Source organism: Monodon monoceros, unplaced genomic scaffold (genome assembly GCF_005190385.1).
Source record: "Monodon monoceros isolate NGI ecotype Baffin Bay Population unplaced genomic scaffold, NGI_Narwhal_1 Super_Scaffold_22, whole genome shotgun sequence".
Taxonomy (NCBI): Eukaryota; Metazoa; Chordata; class Mammalia; order Artiodactyla; family Monodontidae; genus Monodon; species Monodon monoceros.
In genome coordinates, this window is record NW_021703779.1 from 114,077,198 (window position 1) to 114,083,129 (window position 5,932).

At 41.2% G+C, this 5,932-nt stretch overlaps 1 long non-coding RNA gene across 2 annotated transcripts; it reads left to right on the forward strand.

Moving 5' to 3' along the window:
- Positions 1-1,938: 1,938 nt before the first annotated feature.
- On the forward strand, positions 1,939-5,656 carry LOC114906176. Of its 2 annotated transcripts, XR_003796391.1 has the most exons (3): positions 1,939-2,407; positions 3,742-3,825; positions 5,597-5,656. It is a non-coding gene; the product is annotated as an uncharacterized LOC114906176 (long non-coding RNA). The 2 variants fall into 2 exon arrangements; XR_003796390.1 differs by lacking the exon at positions 5,597-5,656 and having other exon boundaries at positions 1,947-2,407; positions 3,742-4,170.
- The last annotated feature ends 276 nt before the right edge of the window (positions 5,657-5,932 follow it).

The window sequence follows — 5,932 nt, forward strand, 5'->3', positions numbered from 1 at the left end:
CTATTTTGGACTGGACTGGGTTCCTGAAATTACTCAGGTTTTGTTCTTCACCAAAAAATGTAAGTGATACCTCAATAATACTGCCAGATTTGTTTGTCTATAGAGTACAATTTTGATAAGCAGTCATGAAAACTGGCCAAATGACATATCAAAATATGTTTAAGCAGGTCAGATTTAAGAATTTTATTGATCAACACATGGATTTTGGTTTTATTTCCATTACATAGATTGGGTCATTGGTCAAAAGTCAATTATAACTTCTGATTGACTATACCTCATTTGTTCATAAATATAATTATATCAAACCAAATATTTGGAGGTCAAATCTTTCTTGTAGAACTATTGATAGACACAACAACATGAATGAATCTCAAAGTGATGATGTTAAGTGCAAGAAGCCAGACAAAAGAAAGTTCCATACTGTATGCATCCATTTATATAAGGTTCTAGAAAATGCAAACTAATCTATAGGGATTGAAAGGGGATTGTTCGTTGTCTGGGATTTTGGGGGAAGGGAGGGAAGATGGGGTTGAAAGGGCACAAGAACACTTTTTGGGGATGATGGAAAGATTTATCTGAATTGTGTGTGTGTGTGATTGTATCACGGGATGTATACATATGTCAAAATTCATTAAATCATACAACTTAAATATGTGCAATTCATTATGTCAATTATATCTCAGTAAAAGTATAATCATTAGCAAGGAAAACATGTTTGTTTTAAGCCATTAAAACATCTACTGTGTACCAGGCATTCTGCTGGGGACAGTGTTCATTAAGGCAGACAAGACCCCTCCTCTAGGGGAGGGTACATTCTGGTGGAGGAGACAGATCGACAAGTGATAATAGTAAAGTCTGGTAAGTGTTACTACGGGGTAAGAAGAGGAAGCCTTGAAAACAGGCAGCAGGATTATCTAAGCTGGTTATTTGGTAGTAGATGCCTAAAACTGTGTTGAAAAGATTCTGAAGCTTAGCAGGATCCCATGCACTAGGAGAGGGTGGTAATGCTGAGTACCATGCATTTGCCCAGATGAGGCTATACTGTTGGCCTTATCATACATTTCCCAATAATATGACTATTTTAACTGGTTATGAAGATGTTTAAGAATAGTTCAGATCTCTTGTTATAGACCAGTTTTTTCCCAGAGCAGGATTTTTAAGGCAGTGTTTCTTATTGGGGAAACATCAACTTTCTAGACTCTAGTGTAGGCAGAGTACAAGTGTTCTTTTGTTCTCAAAAGCTCTGTTTTCAAGTGCTTTTTACCCATTGATGTGACTGTGTCTAAGCCTTTGCTAAGGGTACTGCAGCTGGATTGTGTAGTGGAACCAGGTCCAGAAAAAGAATCACTCAAGAATGCAAGTAAACAGGATGTCAGATGTTATCCTTAGTCTATTTCCCTCAACATAGCTTTTTGGCTGCAAAGTAAAATGCCATTCTTCTAGCTTGTGCTTATACACAGTGATGGCTGACAGCAGGCACAATCTTCCTCTGCTCGGCATGTTGTCACTGTGCAACTCAACATGTTTTGCAAGGCACGATTGTGACATATCATCTTGGTGAGACGGTGTGAGGACATGTGGCCATTTCTTGGAAGAATTTCCCAGCCTACCTTCTTTGAGCCTTGTTGTGCCAGCACAGCTCCCCACGAGGCTCAGATCTGTCTGACCTAAGAGCCAGTTGGCATCTTCCTCCTGACAGAAACCAGATTTTCACTGGGGCTAGATTATATATTGACAGCTTCTTCCCAGACTGGCCCATGAGTATCTCATTTCTAAGGTCCCCTGAAGTGCTGGCTCACCTCTGTTTTCCCAGAGCACTCGCTTCCTTCTCTCTCCTCCCTCCCCAGCAGCCTTCTCACTTCCTTCCTTTACAGCTCTTGCACCCGTTGGTTTTTTTTGTGTGTGTGTGTGTGTGTGTGTGTGTGTATGTATTTCTTCTTCTTCTTTTTTAATCCCAATGAATTTGTTTTGCAGATTTTGAAAAAGGAACCCAGTGTTATCCAGGACTCTTTTTCCCCCCATTCATTCTATTTCCACATCTTTGAGTGTGAGCTCCGTGGTTTCCAAATCCCATAATTGGAGTGGCTTCCACCGTTGTCTAAGAAAAGTTCTTTTAGAGCTTTGCGCTGCGAGCACGAGAAGAGAACTCGTAAAAAGGAAGACAACAGCAGATGCAATCGCGGATGTGGCTTAGTCCTTGCAGCTGCCCCAGAGAGCTGTTCGGAGTGTACAGTCCTCAGTAATGAATCCAGAAGAACGCATCGTGACATGGCTTATATCTTTGGGAGTATTAGATTCCCCCAAAAAGACCATCTGTGATCCGGAGGAGTTCTTGAAGTCCTCACTGAAAAATGGGGTAGTGCTATGCAAACTGATCAACAGACTTAGGCCTGGCTCTATAGAAAAGGTAAGGGAAATCTGCAGTATCTTTGGGGTTGCTTACCACAAGAGAGCAGCAATAATGTCACTCTGGAGATTTTCGATTGTCTGGGTCACGGGACGCTCCTACTTTAATATCTTTCTAAGACTTCGACTTTCTGTTTTTGTAGTTGGAAAAAGTCGGAAAATGAAATGTTATCCTTTAGTAATTGGCCACCAAAGATTAGTACGGTAAAAACCTGTTACGCCACTGGTGTGAGGGACAAGGAGAACAGCCATGTCACGAGCTTGCTCTGTCATAGAGATGCATGTTATACCTCCCTGTGTACTGAGGACATGTTCTGAACTTGGGGTACATGTGAGTCTGAGGAAAAATGGGATGATTTATAAGAGATACAGATGGTGTTTATTGACGGTATGACTAAATTCAGTGTAGATTTTCTTCACAAAGAAATAAAATATCCATTGAAAGAAAGAAAGGCTATTTGGCAACCAGGAGAAATAATCCAAAATGTTACAACACATTCTGTTAAAACAATAGGAACCAAATATATGTTTCAAATGCAACGTGTGTTCAAAGTGAAACTAACCTTACTCTCTTTTAAAAATCCAAAATTGTGAATGTTGGAAACCCATGGTCACGAGGATGTGATTTAAAAAGTGGGCACTGGGACTTCCCTGGTGGTCCAGCGGTTAAGACTCCACGCTCCCAATGAAGGGGGCCTGGGTTCAATCCCACATGCCGTAACTAAAGATTCCTCATGCCGCAGCTAAGACCTGACGCAGCCAAAAAAACAAAAAACAAACAAACAAACAAAAAGTGGGCACTTTAAGTAAGTTTAAAGGTGGAGCCCTACTATTATTTTCTTAAGGTCAGCAGGGAATGCGATGCTGAGTACAATTCTTTTGCTTATAATTTCTCAAACTTGAAAAACAGTGATAAAATGGTGGGAAAATGTTGAGAAATGTGATCAAATGTAGAGAACAGTGAAGGGGAAAGTATACTTTTTAATAAATTATCATGAGGAGGACGGAGGGTGGTAATAGGTTGAAAGCAGGAACCAGGATCAAAAAACTTTCAGGGTCTCTCTAATTTGCTATTACTACGCTTTGGCAGAAAGCATGAGAAAAAGTTTGTAAGTAGAGACGGCTTGGGACTAAGGGTTTCGTGACATTTGAAACAAGACCGACCGTTTAGATTTTTGCATCACTTCCTTCAGTGGTTAATTTCTCTTCCTGGATTGACAGCAATGTTGGCCCCGCCTTAAAAAGCCTAGCTTATCTACTTATCAGTGAACGATGCAATGATGTGACCCACATGTGATGACAGTCTCCAAGTGACATTTGACTCTGTTTCCCTAGTACTGTCTGGAGCCCCAAACTGAAGCTGACTGCACCAACAACATCAATGACTTCCTGAAAGGATGTGCAGCCCTTCAAGTGGAGGTAAGCCCACCCAGGTTGCCTTCCTCGTGGTCATCGTTTTTCACTCTTCTAATGAAGATGGTGTTGTAGTAAAAGTACTTGGTTTATTTTCACTGTGAAACAGAGGAAGCATTTTATGGAAACCATGGTTAAGATCGGTGGTCCCCAGTCGTGGCTTGCTAGTTTGTCTTTTCCAGAAACCAATTCCAAAACAAAACAAAATAAAAATTCAAAATATGTACCTTCTGGATTTCCCTCTGAGCTTCCCCTGCAGGGTGAAAGGGTTCGATCCTTGGTCAGGGAACTAATATCCTGCATGCCACCAAAAAAAAAAAAAAAAAAGAAAAGAAAAAAAAAAGAGCAAAATATGGTACCTTTTATCCTACTGTATAGCACAGAGGACTATATTCCATATCCTGTGATAAACCATAATGGAAAAGAATATAAAAAAGAATGTATGGATATGTATAACTGAATCACTTTGCTATACAACAGAAATTAACACAACATTGTAAAGCAACTATACTTCAATTAAAAACAAATCCAAACCAAAATATGGTACCTTTAAAAAATAGCACCCAAGCCGTGAAAGCAGGCTTCCGGTGCCAGAGCTTGTATGGTGTGAGTCCCTACTTAAGTGGAGCCCAAAGCAGACCACTGGCTGCTGCAGAGGGTTACTGTAATCCCCCTGAGTTGGGAAGAGTGGAAAGCTTATTGTCACTTTTTCCCACTAACACTTTAGAACAGAGGCCTTGAAAGAACCTGGCCCTGAGGTAGAAATTGTAAATTAAATTACGTTGCATTCTTTTATGTTATGTGGATCCTTACAGTAAGTATAGGGGGTGTTGCTGAAAAGGAGGTGATACTTCCGCCTGTGTGTCAAATTATTTAATGTCTCTGTGCCTCAGTGTTTCTATCTGTAAAATGGACACAATAATAGCTACCTTATGGGGTTGTGGTAAGGATCAAATGAGATACTGCATAATAATTTAGAGCTAAGACCTCCAACCTCCAAAGATCTATGAAGTAATGTATGTAGAATGCTCAGCACAGGGTCAAGGACATAAGAAGTGTGGATGTGCATTAGTAGTATTACTTGTGGAGAAGTATTAGTAGTGGTTTGAGCCTGGATTCGGACATTAGACTGCTCAGGTTCAAATCTCAGTTTTCTCCCACTAGTAGGTTTATGACGTTGGGCATGTTACTTTACTATGCCTCTCTGCCTCAGTCTCCCCACCTGTAAAATGGGAAGAATAGCAGCTCCTGTCTCATAGGATTGGTGTGAGATTTCAATGAATTTGTGTCCCGGAAGAGTGCGTGTTACATAGCAAGTCTTCTCCAAGTGTTAGCTATTAGTAGTAGTACAAGTACCTTTGCCCCAGATAAATTTTGCTTCCTTCCGAATTTTTCCTAAAGTTAGCCATAGCATCAAGCTATGCTTGTCTCTGAATATTTTATTCCAGATTTCCCTATTGCCAAATTTTAGCACTCTGTGTGTGTGTGTGTGTGTGTGTGTTTGTGCATGGGCACATGAGTGTGTATGGCTTTTGAGGTAGGTGTAACCTAGTCTATATCCCTTATGGAATCATGTCTGCTATGAGCAGATCATGGTATTTTCTTTTTTATTTGATAAATAAAACCATGGTGAGGTTGCCAGTGATTTATGCACTCTGAAGCTGTCAGAAGGTATACCGAGCTTATTTGTGGTTCTAAGAATACTAGATGATACAGAAACATCTCCTGGGGGACTTCCCAGGTGGCGCAGTGGTTAAGAATCCGCCTGCCAATGTAGGGGACACGGGTTCGAGCCCTGGTCCAGGAAGATCCCACATGCCGTGGAGAAACTAAGCCCGTGTGCCACAACTACTAAGCCTGTGCTCTAGAGCCCGCGAGCCACAACTACTGAGCCTGAGAGCCGCAACTACTGAAGCCCGTGCGCCTAGAGCCCATGCTCCGCAACGAGAGAAGCCACTGCAATGAGAAGCCCGTGCACTGCAATGAAGAGTAGCCCCCGCTCTCTGCAACTAGAGAAAGCCCGTGCGTAGCAACGAAGACCCAACACAGTCAAAAATAAATAAATAAATAAATTTTAAAAAAAGAAAAAAAGGAACACCTCCTGTGTCTGGCA